This window comes from Vidua chalybeata, chromosome 10, assembly GCF_026979565.1.
Source record: "Vidua chalybeata isolate OUT-0048 chromosome 10, bVidCha1 merged haplotype, whole genome shotgun sequence".
NCBI classification, from domain to species: domain Eukaryota; kingdom Metazoa; phylum Chordata; class Aves; order Passeriformes; family Viduidae; genus Vidua; species Vidua chalybeata.
Genome location: NC_071539.1, coordinates 7,992,205 through 8,002,903, shown reverse-complemented (window position 1 = coordinate 8,002,903; position 10,699 = coordinate 7,992,205).

Here is a 10,699-nt window from a genome sequence, read left to right as displayed (position 1 = left end):
AATCCCTCCCTTCGAGACAGATGCTGCTGGGTCAGGCGAACCCCTTCCGAAATGACTTTGCCCAATGCCATGGAGAAAGCTTGCGGCAAAGGAAGAAATTAAGTCCTAGACACAATCACAAGGCTATTTTCCTTGGACTGAGCTTTGATTTCAGGTAAAGGATTTTTTTTGTTAAGGCAGGAAAAAATACTAATAAGTTTAAAACTATCAGCTTTGCTTGGATTAGTCACTGGGAATCTCAGCAGCCAGGCTCTTGAGCTCTGGCCTCTTTGACTTTCGTATGTTTAGATGTTCAGGCCCTAATGAGTTGATCTCGTTGATCTTTAGGTATCTATTCATATGCAAATCCTGGCATTCTACTTTTGCTAAATAGTCTTTGTATTAACACATGAAATAAATTTTTTAAAAAAGAAAGTCAGGCTGTGGTAAATCCTCATACTTAGGTTTGTTTGCATTTGGATAAATGATCATGGTCCCTCTTTATATGATCTTGCTGTACCCGTTAGGAAAAGGGGGGGGAGGGTCGGGTGGGTATTGAGAAATCCAACTTTTAATCTCTTCCACATCACTGTAAATGTTTTATCTAAGAGAAAAAAAATGTCCAAGAACTGAGAGATAAAGATGCAAAAATATGTTAATTTCTCAGCTTCCTCTTTGGCTACATTTTTTAAATTACCACAGAAGTGTCCTCATTCTAGTGTCCTCAGTGGTTCATCTACTAAAAAGATCAAATGTGTCTTCTAAGGCTCTAAAAACCATGGCCTGCCACAGGAAGTATGCCTTTTCACTGCAGATTTTGCAGGTTCACAGTGCATGCGCATGTGAGAGACCTGTACATCACTGTGCCATGCCAGCGCACACTCAAGAGATTTTGAGCATGAATCCTGACCCCAATAGTGAATGAAAAGCACTCAATGACTTCAAAGGGTTTGGGATTTCACCCATCATTTTTCAGACTCTGAAGCTTGCAATCATTCGTGGTTTGTTCTAAAAGTGGTGGCTGCAGAGCAGTGAAGTCATATGGGAATTTCATTCAACTCTGTGACAAACTTCTACTATCTCTGTTTAAACCCTGTGCATTGTGCAGTTATGTATATAATGCCTACAGTATAGTTATATATTATATATATATATAAATTTAAGTAGATCAGTCACAGAGAGTAATCTGAAACATAGAAACACATGAAAACTCTTGCAGGGCCTTGAAACCTACTCTGGGAAGTATATATACACTTATATGTATTTATGATCTATGTATGCACTTAAAACTTCCAAAAAAAATCTCAGCCTTCATTTGAACAAGTTGCTTGGAGTTGTAGCTGAGTTTCCTTTGCTAAAGAAAAGCTGTTTAGGAGCAAATGCAGGTTGCAACAAAATGTTAGGAACAAACTGTCCAGGATCTTCTTTCACAACAATCCCACGCGCTTACAAATCTCCCTTTAAGAATAAAGTGGTAGTGCAAACACCTAATTAAAAAAACGGCTTGTATTCAGAGTTACTAATTAAAAATCCTCATGTTCCCCCGACTTTTTCCCCCCTCTGTGGAAATCTGCAAGTTATTTAATTGAAGTCCCATTTTGTCGGTGCAGATGCACGAAGTGTCTGAATCATCAAACAGATTTAGGGTGTTTTGATTGTTGTGTGTGCCTCATTGCTATTCCCAGAATGTCGAGCTGAGCTTATGCTGATCGGCAGGACTTAGAAGCATGAAACAGTAAAAGAGTCCTTTCTTCTCATCCCAGCCCCATCCCCCTTGCCCCCTGGATTTACATTGAAACTTTGCCAATCTCAGATCGCACTCTGTCTGCTGTCTCTGCATTAAAATGGAGCTGCTTGCCTGTTTCTTTGGCCCCACACTCCATCTTCAGATTCCCCTTGGCTGCCCTAAGATGCCCCTCATGTTGCTTCAGAGAAACTTCTTTAAGAAGACAATTTCATTTTCTGTCCATTTTTTGTCTCTTTCTTTTTCTTTTTTTATCTTTTTCAAATAAAAATCCTTCTCTGTTTTTACATTTGTGCACTGTGTGAAAAGAAAGGAGACAGAGGAGGAGAGAGAAGCCTGTTTTCGTCTAGAGGTGAAAACAGCCTGGTGAGCAGCAGGTGCAAAGCCCCAAAGCAGCTGCTTTCTGCTCTCAAGTTGAAGCGCCTTGGTCCCCCACCCTCCACGCCAAGAGCACTTCATATAATCCTCTCATGCAATTCACACTGTAATTGCAGATATCCAGACTGCTAGGGCTCATTTTATTATTATTTTTACTGATAACAAGATCTTCAAACAGGGGACTGGTCATAGTAATTAGTTGTGTGTCGCTAGGCAGCTTCTGCAAAAGCAACTTGGATTCTTTTCCTTTCTTTTTCATTCTTTTTAGGGAGGGGAGGGCATGACTACTTTGCCCCCTCCTACCTCTCCTCTTTTTACCCCCTTGAAGGCCACTCCAAGTAGCACATGGGGAACTTTCCTGCTGGCTCTGTTGGGTCCCTTTATTATCTCGCCTGCCTCTTTCACTCCTTGAGTCGAAGGCTGTTGGATGGGTGCTAGCAATGAAGACTATTGTCTTGAGGACCAGCTTGTTTTCTCAAGGCTCTGCTTGTTACATTGCTAATTATGGGTCTATGGGATCCTTTTCTGATATTTGACTAAGTGGCATGGATTACTGTGTAATCATTTCCCACTGGGGAGGGGGATCTTTATTATTATTATTATTATTATATAACTCTGGACAACTTTTCAGTTGCTTTTATTTAGGTAATTGCTCTTCCCTGTAATCCAGGAATTCTTATTTTTTTAATCATATTATGGATTTCACCAAACACTACTTAACATGTTAATTACTGGTAAATACACACTTCTTTTTCCCTTCTGTTCAGAGTGAATACAGATCCTATGAATGTGCTGTTTGTCATCTGTACCCCTTATGTGTTATCTCTGTCTAATAAGACCCTGTTGTTTAAAGAATGAAAAGACTGAACATGGACATTTGGCTCCAAACTTTTGTTTTAGATTAGGGCTTAATGAGTTTATGTTTTTTTTTTCCTGTTTTATTTTTCAGGCCAAAATATAAAGGAATAAAAATCAGTTTGATGACATAATTATTTTTAATAACCTGAACAGATTTTGCAGTGCTGAGACACCATACAAAAGCCTGGAAAATGGGATCCTTTATTTACTTGCAGAAAGCTTGATCCAGCTGCCATGAAGTCAAGGCAAATTTTCCACTGAGTCAGAGAAACTCAAATCAGTGTGGAAGACCAGACAAGTTTCTTCCAGAGTGTCCTGGTAACACACCAGGGTCCAAACGGACAAGTGTGGTTCAGACAGAGGGGAGTGGAGTGGGGCGGAGATTCCAGCATGATTCAATTACTGGAAGTATTTTCAGTTTTCTTTAAAATGGCTTATTTTCCTGGCTTATGCCAACTGTGATTTTTTTCAAAGCTTTAAGTTACTGAGATTTCTTTCATGCTGCAGTCCCACGTTTTGATAAATAAAACTATTGCTAAACTGACCATTGCAAAAAGAAAAAAAAAGGTTGAAAGTCTCAGAAGCTCCAATAACCCCACTGCAAGAGTGTTGCCAGGAAAATGGTTCTGGGATACAGTGACTTTAAGGAACCTCAATTCAGATTGACACAGAACTGGAAAGGTAAAATAAATACCTTATTTTGGGTACTGGATAAGTGAATTCAAACTGAGATGTAAATGAGAACATTCTAAGGCTGATTTATTCTGTGCCATTCTAAGATGTCAAAGCATCTTTCTGGCAATGAGGAACACCCCAAAGCACTGGTGCCCTCTGGGGACAGCTCTTCTCATGGGCCATGGCTTATATGTCAGGATGTTGAGTTTCACACCTTTTTATGCCTTTTTTTCAATCCCTCCAAAACTGGTGTGGCAAAAACTTTTAGCTGAGCTATGCAGGCCAACTGAACGTTGTCAGAATCCAATGCACCATGACAATAATCTAGCCAAAAGACACTGTGGTGGTGCAAACCCTCCTTATTTATTACACTGTTTTATAAACAGATACTTGCCTAAAAAAGCATAACAACTCTGAGCTCTGCAGCCTCTGGTATGTTTGCCTACAAAGTTGCATGGCTTAAGATCCATTTGTTTTTAAAAATGGCTTGGTAGCCTCTTCTCAAATTTCAGCCCAAAGAGCTGCTGGACTTGGAGCAAAGTAAACACAGTCCAATACTAATTCTCAGCAGTCAGTCCAAAAGTGCTTTTCCCTTGGGGGGGCCAACAGGGATGTCCACAAGCTTTCAAAATAAGCATAATTCAAGGTGACACTGGCACACCAGGACTTGCATTAAGGATATGTCAGAAGAAGTAAATTGCAGGCTGGCAGAGTGGGAGAGAGCAGGTCAAGTGATATTGTGAAAAAAAAAAAAAAAACAGTGTTGGTTCCTATAAAACTTTCAAGCAGTTCAATTGGTTCAGTGTAAATGCTGTTAGTTGTAAAACTACTCTGGATTTAATCTATAGTGTCAAAAGAGTTTGCATTCTTTGCCATTAGAAATGTGAACTTCTTAGAGACACTCCTGAAGATGAGATTTATTAGGCTAAAAAGTGACAACTCCTGGATATTTCCTGGAGAAACGTATTATTCCATCTCAACTAAAATTAAAACAGGTCAAGTAAACAACTCTGAAAGCTGGAAAACTCAATTTCTTGCCCATCCAATTATGCCTAGCTAGACCAGCCTGTACAATTTTCCATTATGACTGTTATGAACTGTGTGTGGTCCCCTGACTGTACCATACAAGCTGGAGCACTGGAGCACAATAAGGCATGTTAGAAGCTGTCAGCGTGTTTTAGGATCTCCTAATACTTGTTCACTGTAATCACGCTGCTGTGTACAATATAGCATTTGAGATGACCCTTTGAACAAAATTTCTTATTTACATCTACAGACTTTGGAAAAGTTCAGTTTGAGAGATAACGAATGTTAATTTTTTTTTTTTTTCCATTAGATGTAATTGAAACTTTGGGGGCTAATATAGGAGCTTTCTTCTTGGTCCTACGTTGTGGCCTTAACTGTGTTTTCAGCCTCCCCTTTTCATCCATGTTTAATTATGCATGGATTTTTTTTTTTTAAATACTGACCTGCTTTGCCCCATGATCACCTATCCTGCATTCTGGTTGCTTCGCTTTTATTTGTTTGTTTACTCTTTCAGTATTGCTTGAGTAGAACATTGCAAAATCTTCTTAAGCTCCAAATAACCTCCAGCTCTTAAAGAAGAATCCATTTTTATTTAAATCAAAGCAATAAAATCCAACCAGCTTTTCATTCTCTTGCTCCTCCCAATGCACACATACTTTCCAGCACTTACAGAACTACAGAGCCATCCTACAGAAAACAGCTCATATTTTCATCTCAGCATTTACCAGCTTTTTTAACAGTTCAGATGTGCTGCAAGAACAATCCTTCCACAGCAAATTGGGAAGTTACAACACTGGTTTGGGAAACCAGTGACAGGAAGCAGCAGCAAAAGCAGGATTTTCAGAGGGTCAGAATTTCCTCGTCACATGCAAAGGTATGGAAGATATTTCAGAAAGACCAGTAATGAAGGAAGAGAAAAAGTCTCATTTGGCACAGTCACAGCTTGGTGCCAAGGGTCTGTGAGGGGCAGTATGCTCAGGCTGGGAGCAGGGTGGGATGTAATAACTGCTGGGAGATGCAGTAGTGAGAAGGGTGCAGAGGTCCTTGGGCAAGCATGTCCTGTCTCATTTTGGGACACCACTGCATAGAAGGACAGGGCGTAATGTGGAGAGGCTGGACTTGGCCAAAGTGGTATGAGGCCTGCAAAGCAGGAATGGCATCCATAATCACATAAATTACAGTCATTGAGATATCATGCAGGAAAAAGAAAGTCTCTGTAATCCAATGTGTACAGCTCTGTGTTGCCATCAGCCCTTTTCCTGCAGGTTAACAGCAGTATAGGCATGTGTCTGTGAGGACTATATGAGGGAGGAGCTGCTGCCTTCTCCCCTCCTTTAACTCCTTGCATTGCCAGTTACCGAAAGAGGTCTCCTCACATGCCACTTGTGCTTCAAGTGTCTCCTCCATAGCTGGTCCCTTGTCTCCATATCATTCACTCATTAAGTAGCAAATAGCCAACCCAGCCAACCCTGGTCGACTCTGGTCCTTGTGATGATTTCAATCAAAAATACCTTTGGGGTCTGCCTCTCCCTTGGGAGGATAAATCTTCAAAAATTGTCCCACCAAACAACTTGAAGGGGTGGGCAATAACTCACTCACTGGGGTGCTGACTCCACCTTCGACCTGCTGTTGTGGGGAGCGCTCTGGTGTCCCCAGCCTGCCTACATCTCTCTGCTGTCTCTGGCATCACTGTAGCATCAGGGAAACTGGTGCTTGCACAAGCCCTGCTCCGTGCCCAGAGCTCCAGGATTCTGAAATAATGCTACAAGATGTGACATAAATAAGTGCAGTATGTGGGCAGGCAGACACCACCCAGTGATTTGCCCACACCACACAGTGATTTGCATGTGCAAATACTTGTACCAAATTTAAAGGCTGCTTGTGAAACTAAGGCTGTGAGTATTGCTGAGGCTTCAAAGCAGTAAAAACCACAATTAAAGCAGTCCATTAAAGCACAATTACACACAGCAGTAACACACCTAACTGCTGTGGGTCCAATACAGCCATTCCCAAACTGCTCTGAAAGATTTCATATGGTGGGTTTCACATTTTGTGCAATTGTTCTCTACTGGTTTTATCTCCATATGTATTAGAGCAGCACTGGAAAAACCCAGGTAAATCTGAGGCCCCATCCTGGTAGTCAACGTAAAAAGTGATAGGAAGAGATATCTTATTTTCATAGGAAGAGATATCTTAAGTTCAGCAAATTTAAATAGACACATTGAGGCAAAAAAGTGGGAAAGGAAACAAAAATGGGTTAAGGGACTTGCCAGAGGTTATAAATTAGGTCAATACCCAGGGCTTCAGAGCACTGGTCCAGTGACGAATCCACTGCACAGCCCTGCCTCACGCTGACCCAAACACTGAGTTTGGTTTCCTCCCGTCTGCACAACACTTACGACACCTACTAATTTTCTACTCTCACCAGCAATGAGGACAAAAGGCAGATGACTGGATTTTGTTCCTCTGCGACTGCCAGATTTTCATAGCCCTTCCACAAGCTTGAATAGCACGCTGCATCTGGAAGGCTGAGGGCCATATTTTAAAGTTCTCACCACCAAGCAGCTCCTCCAGGAACACTGACGGGAAGCAACCACCAGCCAGCTGTTCAAAATAGCTCAGCACCAACTTGCTGAGACCTTTGGCCATTTACACTGGAGTTTGAGAGAGAACAGAACGATTTTGAAAGTCTGCAAAATGTAGCTTTCTGGGTATTTTTAGTATAAATATTCTTCAAGATCCAGTACTTGTAAGCCAAATATTTAAGGACCCTTGGTAGCTGAGCTGTGGGCTATCTGGTTATAAAGCTCACCTATCTATGGAAAAATGAACTGTTCTCTTGTACAAAAAGAGGTCCACAAATTCTGTGTCATTATAAAAGGGCTTTTTAAAATATTGCAAATTGTAACATTTTTTAGAGACAAGTAAAAAGCCTACTCCATTCCCCCACATTTTTGCAATGGGATCCCGTTCTCAATCATAGAAATTATTAGGTGGGAAAAATATCTTTAAGATCACTAAGTCCAATCATTACCCAGCACTGCTGAGTCCTCCACTAAACCACATCCCTAAGGACCTTCTCCACACTTCTTCTAAATACCTCCAGGGATGGGGACTCCACCACTTCCCTGGCTTGACAACTTGACAACCCTTTCAGTGAAGAAATGTCTCCTAGATTATATCTAATCTAGACCCTCTCTGGTGCAATTTGAAGCCATTTCTTCTTGTCTTATCCCTTGTTCCTTGGAGAAGAGGTTAATGCTTACCTGGCTACAGCCTCCAGGGAATTGTAGAGACATTCAGGGAGTTGTAGAGAGTGATAAGGTCCCCTCTGAGCCTCCTTTTCTCCAGGCTAAACACCACCAGTTCCCTCAGCTGCTCCTCACACGACTTGTGCTCCAGACCCTTCCCCCTTCTGTTGCCCTTCTCTTGATTTGCTCCAGCCTCTAAATGTTTTTTGTATTGAGGTGTCCAGGACTGGACACAGGCCTTGGGAGGTGTGGCCTCACCAGTCCCAAGTCCAGGGGACAGTCACTACCCTGGTCCTGCTGGCCACATTATTGATGGTACAAACCAGGTGCCATTGGCTTTCTTGGCCACCTGGGCGCACACTGGCTGATTCTTACCCATCATCACCATCATTAAGCTCTAGACAGTCAAACCACTCCCTATCACACAGGGCTACCCATGACCTCTCCTTCCTCACCTGGCCCTTCTGAAGAGTTTATAGCCATCCACTGCAGCCCTCCAGTTGTGTGAGTCATCCCACCATGCTCCATGATGGCAAGGATGTCAGAGTTTCCTGCTGTATCATGGCTTCCAGTTCCTCCTGTTTGTCATCCAAACATCTGTGTGCCTCCTCCAGCCTTATCTGCTGGGAGCCTGGGGGCCTACACCCATCTCATGTATCAAACAGAAGGGTGGCTCCCAGTGTGAGCAGTGCCCACACTCACCTCCCTCTAGTCAAAGCCAAACTCTAGCTTTTAAGTGCTTTTATTCATTTTTATAAGCCAAGAGAAACATGTTCATCAGAGTTCATCACAGCTCTGTTTCTCCCCACCCCTCCTACTTAATTTTAAGAGGGGGCCAGCCTCAATATTTGAAACTCCTGCTCCATTTCTTTTCATTCTCTTTTTCTTCCTTCCTTCCTTCCCCCTCGCCCCCTCCCTCCATCTCCTACTCTGTCCCCTTCAGAAGCCCCCAGGATGACACTGCTCATTGATGCTTCTCCTTCATTAGCATTTCAGCAACTTGGCTCAGTAGTTTCAGAGACAATCCGTCATGAGAAAACTGAAGAATGTGCCCCATTTGCATGATTCTGTGCCAGAATGCAACTTTTTCTCAGCTGTTCATTGTGTAATTTCCCCTTGAGCCTTCAACTTTCCCATGAAGTCCCAGAAATCATATTATAGAATTCCAGACCAGCTGCAATGCTCCATAGATAATTTTAAGGACATTTTAACCAATCTCACAGCTCTGCAAAGAGCATCACATACATAAGAAACACGGGTTTACTTTCTGTTGTTAGGAAAGGCAATGTGCCTACTTGAATAAAGTTCTTTGAAACTACAAGAAGGAATTTATGCCCCATGATGAGAATGATCCAATAACTGTTGTGAATCCTTAGGCATATTTTTAACTTCCACTTGTACTGCCTTAATTATTTTATTCCTCTTACAATTAAATGTTTGTAATCCATTTTGAGAGTCTTTTTGAAATGAATGGATATGCAAACAACTTGATTGAAATGCTCAGTGCATATGACTAAAAGTTACTGGCTCTCACACAGCAGAACAAATCAAGCTTTTCGTTAGTTGGTTTCAGAAATCAAAAAGTGGCTTATAAAAAAAGATAGGCAGATAAAACCTGCTTCTAATTACTTTCTAGAGAGCATCTGAGTTTGTAGAAATAGAGGACTTTATTATATTAAAAGTAAGCAAGGAACTGAAAATTGGTGTGAAGCAATCAAACTACTTTGTCAATTAAAATGTAACCCATTAGGAAAATTAGGCACCTGTTCCACAAAAGTTAGACAATGGAGCATGGGAGGAGAACACTGCATTTTAACTATCTGGTTGCTAATTAAATTCTTTACTTTTTCCTATGTATGCCAATAACTATCACTTTTCCCATGTCTTTTTTAACCTACCGAAACAGAACTCATTTTTAATTATTCTGTGTCTTAAAACCACCAGACCTCTTCAATGCTTTCAGAGTCAGAGCATATAAAATGCAAACATTTCGCTAAATATTTTAAATACAGTCTGGATACTTTTTAATACAGATTTTTGTTGTTCCCCCCCCCTCCCCCTACCAGTAGGGTTGGCTGTGTGAAAACCATCCTTGCTGACTCAGGTTAATCTGTGAAACAAATACAGGGACACATTCGCACTATGTGAGTGTATACTTATATATATCCTTGCATTTTTGTGTATGTATCTATAAATATGTGTATAGGAAATGTGTGTGTGTGTATATATATATATATAAGGTGCAAAAATCCTATGGAATTAAAGCTTGCCAAGATTAGGACTTCATAAACAGATAAATTAGGGTTCTTCCAATGTGAAAGATAGGTGGGTTTTTTTTGGTGAGAAGCTCACACGGTGATTAGAGTGAGGTTGTGGAAGATTTCATTAATTATAGGTGACTGGTTTTCCTCTCAGAGGACAGCTCAGGTCCCCCAGCTCCCCCTTGGCAGCTCATCTTAAATTGTTGTCTAACCTTTCCCTTAATTCAGCTCATCTTGAGCTGATGGGAACTGCTTTCATTCCACCTCTTGTGGAGGTAATGAAACAATCTTCTTATTCACTTGGTTCCTCTGAGCCGGTGACACACAACAAAAAACCCAGGGCCCTGATTAATGGCCGCTAATTAGCAATGTTAATGACCAGGTGTCCAAGAGCATGGCCAGCTTCTCTCAGCATGGAGTGATCCCTCAATGAGGGCCCTGCAAATCCAGCCCCAGTGACCCTTCCCCTCAGCTGCCAGTAATGAAGCTGAGCTCTCTCATTACACCCAGGAGAGGCTCAGGGGGAG